This window comes from Acinonyx jubatus, chromosome D1 (genome assembly GCF_027475565.1).
Source record: "Acinonyx jubatus isolate Ajub_Pintada_27869175 chromosome D1, VMU_Ajub_asm_v1.0, whole genome shotgun sequence".
Lineage (NCBI taxonomy): Eukaryota > Metazoa > Chordata > Mammalia > Carnivora > Felidae > Acinonyx > Acinonyx jubatus.
Window position 1 is genome coordinate 104,966,467 of NC_069390.1, and position 12,789 is coordinate 104,979,255.

The 12,789-nt window shown below is 44.2% G+C and overlaps 1 pseudogene; it reads right to left on the reverse strand.

Moving 5' to 3' along the window:
* The window catches only part of LOC106984478 (elongation factor 1-alpha 1-like), a 49,095-nt pseudogene that overhangs the window by 26,769 nt on the left and 9,537 nt on the right, over window positions 1-12,789 (reverse strand).

The following is a 12,789-nucleotide window of genomic DNA, read 5'->3' on the forward strand; positions in this document are numbered from 1 at the left end:
CAGCGCCAAAGCACGGTGCTAAGGACTGCTTAGTTAAAGAGACAGTGGTGTAAAATTAAAGCTCGGATCACCCGTGGTTCTTATTTGTGGGTATCTGGCGTTATGAGGAGGCAAAACATTTGGCGTAAAATCTTTTCTCTCCAGATTCATTTGTATAATTCTTCACAAACTTGAAACGCAAATTTAAACTCTTCCTCCCTATTTTTTTTTTAATAATCCAAGCAGAAAAGGAGGTAACCTGTGAAAGTTCATTTAAAATTAAAATTGGAGGTCTAATTAGATTTTTTATAAAAATAGGACTAGCATTTCTTGAGTACTTCACATCAGATACACCACATCTATGTGTTGTTGGTCTTACAATACCCATTTTACAGATGTGAAACTGAGGCTTGGAGAGGTTACAAGCTTGCTGAAAGCAACACAGGTAATAAACAATTTTCAGGCATGATTTGAATTCAGATACTTGCTGTGAGACAGACCAAAGTTCCCCACGCCATGCTGTCTCCCATGGTGGGAAGAAGGGAAATGGCACGTTAAATGAGCCAAATTTCCAAATTCCACTTGGGTTTAAAGTAAGCTCCATAAGGGGCGCCTGGGTGGCTCAGTTGGTTAAGCATCTGACTTTGGCTCAGGTCATAATCTTGCAGTGTCTGAGCTGACAGCTCAGAGCCTGGAGCCTGCTTCTGATTCTGTCTCTCTCTCTCTCTCTCTGCTCCTCCCCCACTCATGCTCTCTCTCTCTCTCTCTCAAAAACAAATAAATGTTAGAGAAAAAAAAAAAAAAAATAAAGTCCCTAAAATTTGAATCACAAAATGATAATAACATTAGAAATCATTTTTTTAAATTTTTTTTTCAACGTTTTTTATTTATTTTTGGGACGGAGAGAGACAGAGCATGAACGGGGGAGGGGCAGAGAGAGAGGGAGACACAGAATTGGAAACAGGCTCCAGGCTCTGAGCCATCAGCCCAGAGCCTGACGCGGGGCTCGAACTCCCGGACTGCGAGATCGTGACCTGGCTGAAGTCGGACGCTTAACTGACTGCGCCACCCAGGCGCCCCAGAAATCATTTTGAAATCTTAGAGGATAAAAAAGTATACTGTAAATGAAGATGGTACTTGTCTGTCTTTGGTCTGATGTTGGTAAAATTATAACCTCCAATTTTTTTTTTCTTTTGAATTTTGAAGCCAGGTTCGGGGCAACTTTGTCATATTAATGATGACTTCTCAGTGTGTATCTGACAGTTTTTCTTCTGTAATGATATTGGATTATGATGAGATTCCTAAGTAGAATATGGGGCGGGAGGGGGGGCAGACCAAGTACACTGTTGGTAATGGACATGGGTTGGTAATGTGGGGACAGACTCCATCAGGGATTTTTTTTAATGTTTATTTTTGAGAGAGAGAGAGAGAGAGAGAGAGAGAGAGAGAGCACACGCGTGTGCACAGGGAAGGGGCAGAGAGAGAGGGAGACACAGAATCCAAAGCAGGCTCCAGGCTCTGAGCTGTTAGCACAGAGCCCAGTGTGGGGCTTGAACTCATGGACTGCGAGATCATGACCTGAGCTGAAGTCAGAGGCTTAACCGACTGAGCCACTCAGGCGCCCCCCCATCAGGGATTTTAAAAAGGGCTAGGAATCATCAGTCTTGGCGATGCTTTGCAATGCAGCATTTTCTTCGAAACTCCCAGGGCAGGACTACTACATCCCCCAACCCTCCAGAGGAACTCTGGTTCCTTAAATGACTGGACACCTCCCCTTTCTGGTCAAGTGCATTTACACACAGTGCAAGGCAATTGCAGAAACATGATTTCCTTGTAGCGTGGACAGTCTTTAGAGCTCTAGAAAAGAAACCATGGAGAACAGGGGTCCCCACACACTTGGCTTCACAGAGCAATACATCTTATATTCAACATGAATTAATTTACTGGGGGGGTCATAGTCTTGGAAATATTATTTTTCAAGAACGTTAAAAAACACTTGCCATCTGCTATCATTTCAGAAAAGAAAGGCCACTTTAAAGATAGACCAAGGTGGGGCGCCTGGGGGGCTCAGTCGGTTAAACGGCTGACTGTAGCTCAGGTCATGACCTTGCAGTTCGTGGAATCGAGTCCCGCTTCGGACTCTGTGCTGACAGCTTAGACCTGGAGCCTGCTTTGGATTCTGTGTCTCCCTCTCTCCCTGCCCCTCCCCTGCTCGCACTCTTTCTCTCTCTCAAAAATAAATAAACACTAAAACAAATAATAACTCACTATAAAATCAATGTTTATGCCTTATTAAAAATATTTCTAAAGGTGTTTGGTTGATATATTTAGCTTTTTAGATATTTGGAATATAGAGAGTTAGGACTGTTACATCCTTTTCATAAAGGGTGTCGATATTTTATAACCTTCTTCTTGTCTTGTCCTGCTTTTAATTGATTTATTATTTATTTATTTATTTATTTACTTACTTACTTACTTACTTACTTATAAGTAGGCCTCACACCCAGTGCAGAATCCAACACAGGGCTTGAACTCACAACCCTGAGATCAAGACCTGAGCTGAGATCAACAGTCGGACGCTTAACTGACTGAGCCACCCAGGCGCCTCAATGCTTTTAATCTTTAATGTTGCTTTGCTAATTTTAATTGTATTGCTGCTTTTCCCTCTTTCCTTTCTTTTTGTTTTTCAAAGAATGTATTTTCCCAATATCTGCTTGCTCTTCCTTTCTTTTCCACATTAAACAAATCACTTCACTGTAAGGGTGGCTTGAAATAAGATACATCTGCTTTTTAAAATCCAATCTGACAATTTTTTTTTTGTCGTTGAAAGACGAATCCAGCCCATTCACATTTAATGGAATATCAGATGTCTTTGATTTTATTTCTTTCATCTTACCTTATGCGTGCCATTTACGTTCCTTTGTTATTCCCTTTTCCCCCTTAATTTCGGTGGGTTGATAAAGGTACTATTCATTCTCTCCATTTGACCTATTAAATTTAGAGGTTCTAGCACAATCTCCCACTCTTCTGGGTATTATTCTATTTTGCTCATTTCTACTGAACCCTTTCTTTCCCTGCTATTGATATGAAAACAAGGGGTCAAGCTTTATCTCTCCATCAAACGTTTTCTTTTCTGACTGTCCTCTTCCACTTTCATAACGCTCTTTACCTCCGATAAAAACCTAAGAAAAGTTCTTCCCTTCTCTGCTTGCTCCTTCCTCCATTCCCAAGGACCTATGAGACAGTTTAGTACTTTTAGATGTTTGTAGGGTTTTCCTGTAGGATTTTTTTAAGTTTATTTATTTATTTTGAGAGAGAAAGAGAAAGAGGGGGAGAGAGAGAGAGAGACAGAGGGAGCGAGCTCAAGTGGGGGAGGGGCAGAGAGAGAGAATCCCAGGCAGGTTCTGAGCTCTCAGTGCAAAGCCTGATGTGGGGCTTGAACACAGGAACCATGAGATCCCGACCTGAACCAAAGTCAGAGGCTTAACCGACTGAGCCACCCAGGTGCCTTTGTAGGATGTTCCCTCTATTTGCATGACCATTATTTCGCACTTGCCTTACAAATTCCCAAGCACCCCATTATCTTCAATTCAGACGTAAATATAGGTGTCCCTGAGTGGCCAACGGCACACACACACACACACACACGTATATGTGTACAGACAGACTCACAGTCATGCTCTTTCCTCACCACCTTGTGCCCCACTGCAGACGTTATCATAATTTGCATTTTGTTGTCTAAGGGTCATTCACAAAGTACTTCCTTAGAGGAAATATCTACGAGTGACACGGCCCTGGATCTTTGCATAGTGGCTCACAGCCTCCCCTCCCCCGGCAGGTGGCTCTCTCAGCAAGGGATAGGATTTGGGGTTGGAATCCTCCTCCGCCAATTCTGGGAGTGGAGTCCCTCAGTTTTCCTGTCTTCTTCTGTTCAGTGCAGGAATGCAATTGGTGTTGGCCCTTGTCCTTTGTAAGTAATCTAGTTTTCATGTCTGACAGCCTTTATATACATACACACACATATGTACACATATGTACACACACATGTACACACATATATGTGTGTATATATATATATCATGCTTAAATTTAGGAACTCTGCTAGGACATGACCAAGTGTGTTTTGTTTATTTGTCATTCCCCACCCCCCCCCCCCCCATCAATTCTGCCCGAAACTCCATGAGCACTTTAAATTTGCAGACTCAAGTCTTTCTTCAAACCAGGGGAAATGTCTTCTATTATTTCCTTAATTAATGCATTCCTGCATCTGTTGCCTTTCCCTCCCTCGGAACTCCTATTATTCACGTTAGGTCGCTGCATCTGTCCCCTGAGCCCTTTTAGAAAACTTCTCATAATGATTTCCATGTCTTTGTGTTTTCACTTTCTGTGTGAAGATATCCTTTGCTCGATCATACATGCCCAGATTCAATCCCCAACAGAGAATAACAGCTCCTTCAATTCAGCGCTGGAATATGTAAAGTTAAAAAAAGGGGGGGGGGAGAAAACCCTCTTTGAGCGTCCTAGAGTCTTTTTTCCTTAAATTGAGATTGAATTTCTGTGAGCACTATCGTTACTATTATTTTTTAAAACCTCGTTGAAAAATGAAAGCTGCTTCTTCTGCAGCCGTCCTTGTTCACAAGGAGATACCAGTTTGGGGGCATTTTGCTTGTTTTTCCCTCTCTGGTACTACTGTCATTGTTTCCCTACGCGGGTTCTGTTCCCTCTTGGGGTATGAGCTGAGCAGCTGAGGGGGGGCTCGTGAAGGATGGTGAAGCCAGGCGGCCAGCAGTCTGCTCCTCTGAACTGGGGACACACGGCCTGGCAAGCAGTGAGTCCTTGCTCATGGAGGTTCTCCCGGACAATTTTCCAAGCAGTGATCCGGGTCGGTCCCTTCCATCTAGTGGATCTTTAATCCTTTGGGACTTTTTCATGATCTTCTGTGGGATCCAGTAAATACAGTAACCTGCACACATTTTTGAAGGTGACCAAGTGCTATTTAAAAAAAATTTTTTTTAATGTTTATTTATTTTTGAGAGGCGGGGTGGAGAGAGAGGGAGGGGGGTGGAGAATGTGAAGCACAATCCGGGCTCTGAGCTGCCAGCACAGAGTCGGAGACGGGACTTGAACTCACAAAACGTGGGATCATGACCTGAGCCGAAGTCGGATGCTTAGCCGACTGAGCCACCCAGGGGCCCTTGAAGGTGACCAAGTGTCATTAAAATAGAGCAGGGCAGGGAGTTTGTATGCATGTGTTGGGACTATGCACGGGATACCACTGCAGTTTAAATAGGAATGGTCAGAGTGGGCTTCATCAGGAAGGTGACGTTTGAGCACAACACGAGTGTTGGGACGTGAGGATATCCGAGACAAGAACATCCTCGGCGGAGGAAATAGCCAGCGCAAAGGCACGGAGGTGAGAGGAAGTCTGGAGTCTTTGAGAAGCAGCAAGCAGCTGTGTGGCTGGAGGGCAGTGGAGTCAATATGGAGGAGAACGTTAAGAGATGAGGTTAGAGACGTAACGGACGGCCTGATCCGTTAAGAGGTTACTGCGAATAATCCAGACAACAGGCAGTGGTGGCTGGCTCTAGGCTGGCAGCAGTGAGGAGTGGGGTAAATTGTCCAATTGGAGATACTTTCTGAAGGCAAAGCCACAAGGATTTCCTGACTGATGTGAGGGACAGTGTGAGATCAAGAAAGGGATTAAGGGTTTTATTTACTTAAGCAACACTGATGTAGCATTTACATAATGTGCAGGTACTGTTCCAAGCATCTGACAAATACTAACTCATTTGGTCCTCATACCATCTTTACAGGGCATTTTTAAGATTAGGAGACTAAAACCCAGAGAAGCTAAGAGAGTTGTCCAAGGTCACACGGCCATTGTCATATATAGGATCCGAACCTAGGCAAGCTGGCTCTGAAGTCTGTCATATTAACTATCACATTCTGCCCTCCCTCTGTGGGAGGATTCGCCAGGTACTGAGAATGTCTACTCCAATTAAATAAGGCTTACTTGGGATTAGGGAACTAGACACTAGTGAAATAATCACAGGCTGGGTATCTGGACCCAGTGAGCCAATGACTTAGGCCAGAGTTACATCACTCATCTGACTTCCACAGACCCTCACTTGGTCTGGTAGACCACAGTGGCATTTTGGGGCTTCAGGAATGAGTGCCAACTCAGAGCCAGTCTTCAATATCCCAGAAAGGTCTGGGTATTTCCACACCCACAGTGCACAGTCACCCTGGTACATGATCACATTCCTTTTGGGGGAGACTGGGAGGAAGATTTATGGTACTTGTGGCACCAGGTCCCTCCTCAAAGGGACCTATGACATTTTATTAGGGTCCTTCTACCTATGGGAAAAGAAGAAAAAACTCTGACTTTAAGGAAATTACAGTTAATGCTGAGATTTTGGGCTTTAACAAGTGGAAGGATGGGTGGTACTGACTGAGATGGGGAAGATTTTGGGGTGATCCAAATCTGAGGGTGGCCAGAAGATCAGGAATTCAGTGTGGGCCATATTCATTTTGAGATCTTTTGAGCCATCCAAGTGGAGTTTCTGAGTAGACGGCTGGATGGATGAGCTAAGGGTTCCAGGGGAAGGTCCAGCATGGAGGTATAAATCTGCCAGTCATCAACAAAGAGATGATATTGAAAGCCACGAGATCCTGGGGGAGAATAGGGAGAAACAGGCGAGGGTCTAAGAACCAAGCGCTGGACAGGGGGAAGAGGATACACCTGTAAAGGAGGCAGCTGGTGTACCTGGCCGTGAATGCCAAGCGAGGAAAGCATTTCCAAGAAGTCGAACACGATCAAAAGCATCGAATGTTGCTGGTACATCAAGGGGCTGGGGGCTGTGCGTTGACGCAGTACTATGGCCATCACCAGTGACCTTGCAAAAGCAGTCTGGGGGGAGTGGCAGTGGCCGAAGTGTGGTGATGTTTGAGTGCGGCGACAGAGAATTGGAGGAGGATATAGTGAATAGCCAAATCTTTCCAGAAGTTCTTGCTGCACAAGGAGACCAGAAAAGTGGACAGTAGGGGAGCGGGGCAGTCCAGTCCAGAGAGGACATTTTTATAAGGCGATGAAGATAAACCTCTTTGTATACACGCTGGAAACAGCCCAGAGGGAAGATAAGGAAAAGAGATGATGCCGGAGAAGGGAACATTCCCGGAATGATGCACGAGTAGGCAAAGCCGGTTTCATCACAAACGTAATCAAACCCTAAACTAAACCACCGAGATTCACTTGAATTCATCACCCTTTTGCTTTTCTGCTGCTTTCACGCTTCGCGGGTCATCTTTTGCCAGATCTGTGTACGAGCGACGTGTCCTCGTGAACCACTGTGCAGGGGCACCTCCATGGAGAGTCTGATGCTCACGGCGCTGTGGACCCACTTTGTAGGGGGCTTCCCAGGGTGGACCCTGAGAGACAGCGAGAGGTGGCTAGGAGGGGCAATCACTGAATCCCAGACCTAGGGAACGTGTGGTTCTGTTTCTCACGGCACATTGGCAGGTGCAGCCCACCTTCGTACACAATCCTCTTGCCCCCTGGTACCGCATGACGGCTCCTGAGGAGAGGCCACAGTTTCTGTCCTCCATGTAAAGCACTCGTGGGCAGCCCTCAGCTGGCAGTTTCCTGTCCTCTGTGCTCAGTCGCCCCTCAGTACGGTCAATGTTCATTGGTTTTCCAATTCTTCCGTCGGGTTACCTGTTCACTTGTTTTAACAAAGTCTTACCTTGTTAACGACTGTTTACTCCTCTAGTTATTACATTGAGAAACCAACACCTTGTCGGATAGCTTTTAGCTTAAGAAAACTGAGGAAAAAGTGGGAAGCTTTACACACTAATAATTAGAAGGTTTAATCCTTTTTCCTGTTTTCTTCCCAAAGAACACATATTTTTCTTTTCTTTTTTTTTCAGTATCAACTGAAGTGTAACGCGCGGGTAGATTCCCAGAGGACCAGAGGACGTAAAGGTGAACTGCCCCAGTCGTGGCCTGAGAGGCCCCCCAGGGCAGTGTCGGGAGCTTAACGAAAGAGAAAGGGTATTAGACTCTGAAGAATCATCCACCACCGGCTTCTGTCTGCTGTTTTTCTGATGACTCAATCCCCTTACGAAGCTAATTTTTAATCGAGCAGCTTCTAAATTCGAACCACGGTGCATTCTGTGCCTTGTGCCAAACTGTGCTGTTGGAGACAACACCCCCGCCCCTGACCAAGGGTCACTAGAGGGAAGCGAGGACATGGGACACGATGGAGTCCAAGCCTGCTGTCTGCCCGCTACGTACCCCTACTGACCCTACATGTTGAGACGTCAGGCTCTGCTCCTGGGTGACGTCTTGTTGAGGGAGGCTTCACGCCCTCTTTGCCTCCTTCCCTGCAGTGCCCACCAGTGTGTGCCCCACAGAGGCAGGCGAGAGGTATTCACCAAATGAATGAATCCATTAAGCAAATGATAAACCAGGTAACCTGCTCATTAGTTTCTGCTGGAAAGTAGTTTGCAGCCGAGAAGACAGAAGGCAATGTATCTTGTGTTCAGTTTCACTGTAAATGAACTCCATCCATCACTCCACCCTAACGCCAACACTTTCATTAGAATGACCGGTTTTTATTTGTTTAGTGTTTTGGGGCCTCTTTTTTTTTTCTTCTACGACTCTCTATTTGAGTCGGGTTGCAGTGGTGAGATCTAGTTTAGTGTATCTATCTGTGACACAAAAAGCTTTTAGCAGAGATTATAATCTTACTCTCCTCTCCACCAGGCCCCACTTTATGTGGATGTGGACTGTCGTCCCTCACTCCAAAGCCTTCCCGACCCCTGCCCCTCTGCCTGGGAGGTGCCCCCTCCCCCTGCCCACCTGACACGCTTCTAAGCAGGGCGAGGCTGAGGCGAGTAGTTGCTGGAACCAGAAGTTTGGGTTCAACCAGTGGTTTTGATTCTACCTGCCTCTTGTATGACATTAGATAAAATTCTTAACTTCTTGGATTTCAGTGATGTCTTTTGCATAAATGTCAGCGTAGCTGGTCTCGATGGACTGTCGTGAGGATTTAGCGAGATAATACACAAACACGGCACAGGCACGGGCCCTTAGCTAGTGCTCAGTGACAGCACTGCTATCATTAGCCCCACTAGGGCCATCCCCACCATCCCCACCACCATCAGCAGGATCATCACCAGCACCACCGCCATCATCCTTTCATCATCTGCTCCTATATGATCTACTCCGTGCAGCTTCCCTAGACTTCCCACCGCCCTGTATCATGGTATACACCCAGAACTCATCATATCACACTGTTCCTTTTCATGTTGGCTCTCTCCAGGGCTGAGCCACTAAATGGCAGTAACTTATTAATCATCAGTGTCTTACTAATTAATTAATTAATGGCAGTGTCTTATTAATCATCAGGTCTCTGGTATCTAGTATCTCACTCCGGACCTGCTACCTAAGATTGGCTCATTAGACGTGCTTTGAAAAAATACAGGAATAAAATCAACTTCTGATTGGGCATAAAGTTTGTATCTCAAAAAGTAACATGAAAACGATAGAACCCGCGTCTGGGAGACTGAATGCGAGTACCGTGAGATTAAATGTGGAGATTCAGTAGGATTATGTCTTTTGGAAGTTCTACATGCAATCTGGTAAATTTGTACTGCTTTTTAAAAATGTTATTTTTGAGAAACAGAGAGAGCATGAGCAGGGAGGGGGGGGGGAGAGAGGGAGAGAGAGAGAGAGAGAGAGAGAGAGAGAGAGAGAATCTCAAGCAGGCTCTGTGCTGTCAGGGCAGAGCCCAACATGGGGCTCAAACTCCTGAACCACAAGATCATGAGCTGAGCTGAAATCAAGAGTCAGACACTCAGACCGACTGAGCCACCCAGGTGCCCCTAAATTGGGACTCTTTTAAATGTCAATATACAAAGTAAATGTATGCTCATTGATAGCACTAGGAGTATTGTTTTATTATTTTAAGCATTTACAAATATGTTGGCTGTGTTTTTGTTTTTTTTGACATATTGTTGGATACGTCTTCATTTTTTTTTGAGATGGCTTTTTGATGAAGAATGCAATCCCTGATCAAAATATTGTCTGTCTGAGACATTGCAAGTGATTTAAACTTACTTTGTTTTATTATAAGCACTATATATAAAAATTAAAGCACTAATTTTTTTTTTTTGAGAAAAATCGAGTCTGCCTGACTTCCATTATATTCAGAGTTATTATTCAGTAGTGCCCAGATCTACAAAACTTGGGGACAAGAAGATGAACATGGGAAATGCCATTATGGATCTCTGTGTCCTGTGACTCTCCCAGCTCCCTCACAACAACCTCTTCGTTGGCTTCTTACCTCTGAAAAGCTCAAAGCTTCTACTGGAAGTTGGAAGCAGAGGTCAGAAGGACAATCTCCCAGCTACCGTCTCAGTAATTGCTGTTGCTTTCCTGGGAATTATAAAGGTCCTGAAAAATTGGAAATATCAAAGTAGTTAGAAGGTTTGACGCTCTTTCTTGCATTCATTACGGAAACCCAGATTTCTGGGGTTCCTGGGCTCCAGTTTGCTTGGATAGCATTTCAAAATGAAACAGACGTCCTTGTGGGCTTTGGAGGCCCAAGTACAAGCAATTTGGGAGGCCATAGCTAGCAGAAAGAACGTGAGCTTTGGGGTTGAGTAGATCTGGAGACGCAACCTCAGGAGTATCAATACATTAGTATATTAGTGTTCTGTTAGTGTATTCATCTTTCTAAGCCTTCATCTCCTGGCTTTGTATGTGGGTAATTATAATAGCTACTTGAAGACCAGGTTCCGCTGCTGAATAAATAGAATAATATCCATTAAGCATCTAGCATAGTTCATGGCCCACTGTTCACTTTCAGTATAAAAGGAAGAGGCTGGGGGAGGGGAGAAAGAATGATGGAAGGGGGAATCTATAGAGTACACACCAACCAAATGCAACATACGGAGCGAATTTGGGGCCTCGTTTGAACTATTGTGAAATATTTTGGGAAGTTTGAATGCTGAGTGGGCACTTAATGATCTTGAGGAATAATTACTTTTTTTAAAATTTTTCTTAAAATTTTTTTTAATGTTTATTTATTTTTGAGACAGAGAGAGACAGAGCATGAATGGGGGAGGGGCAGAGAGAGAGGGAGACACAGAATCGGAAGCAGGCTCCAGGCTCCGAGCCATCAGCCCAGAGCCTGACGCGGGGCTCGAACTCACGAACCGTGAGATCATGACCTGAGCTGAAGTCGGATGCTCAACCGACTGAGCCACCCAGATGCCCCAATTACTTTTTAATAATGGTGTTGCTGTGTTAAAAAATGAGTTCCTAGCTCCTAGAAAGACATGCTGAAATATTTCTGAATTACACAAAAAAGTTGCTTGCAAGTATTTACTTGCTAAAAAAGTTATAAGGTATACACTGCTCTTTTAAAAAGCCAAGCCTGAATACATAGATACATAGAAAATTTGACAAGCAAATGAAACATTACCATACATGTGAACTGGAATAAAATTAAATGCCAAGCAAGGTTCAGGGACATCTGCCTGTTCCTATTCTCGTTGGCTTTACTAATCAGGTCGGCAACAGAATAACACTGCGCCATGATATTTCACTACATGTTTTTTTGATGTTTTCTATATAACATCAGTGCTACTTTTCTGACATTATCACTTAAATGCAAGCAACTTTTAGATATTGTAAATAATTCACATTGAAAATACAGTCACTACGATTCTTCTTTTATGCCTCCAGATTTATTTAAGACCGTCCTGAGAATGCAAAGTAAGCTGTCAACAAACAAACATCCCAAAACTTCTTGTCCGTGCGCATGAAGAGATGCTCAACGTCACTCGTCATCGGGGAAACGCAAATCAAAACTACAATAAGAGATCACCTCACACCTGCCAGAAACACACCTGTGTGTTTCACCTCACACAAGAAACAAACGAGCGTCGGTGAGGATGTGGGGGAAAAGGAACCCTCGTGCACTGCTGGTGGGAATGCAAACCGGTGAAGCCGCCGTGGAAAACAGTATGGAGGTTCCTCAAAAAGTTAAAAATAGAACTACCCTATGGTCCCGTAATCACACTACTGGATATTTGTCCCCAAAATACAAAAACACTAATTCAAAGGGATACATGCACCCCCTATGTTTACAGCAGCATCATTTACCATGGCCAAGATATGGAAGCAGCCCAAGTGTCCATTAATTGATGAATGGATAAAGAAGATGTGGTGTATATACAATGGAATATTACTTAGCCATAAAAAAGATTGCGATCTTGCCATTTGCGGGGACATGGATGGAGCTAGAGAATATAATGCTAAGCGAAGTAAGTCAGTCAGAGAAAGACAAATACCATATGATTTCACTCATACGTGGAATTTGAGACACAAAACAAATGAGCAAAGGAGAAAGAGAGAGAGAGAGAGACGCAAACCAAGAAACAGACTCTTACCTGTAGAGAACACACGGATGGTTATCCAAGGCGAGGTGTGTGGGGGGGTTGAGATGGGTGAACTAGGTGAAGGGGACTAAGGAGGGCACTTGGGATGAGTACGGGGTGTTTTATGGAAGTGTTCAATCACTAAATTGTACACCTGAAACTAATCAACACTGTATTTTAACTATACTGGAATTAGAGAAAAAAAGAATGACTCTAGAGTCTCAGCCTAAGCAACGGAACGAGTGACTGGTGGTGCCATGTAATTACACGGATAAGACTTTTGGGGAGACTGATCTGGAGAATCCTTAGCCCATTAGATTACATAGTACTTTTTAAGTTTTTTAATGTTTATTTATTTCTGAG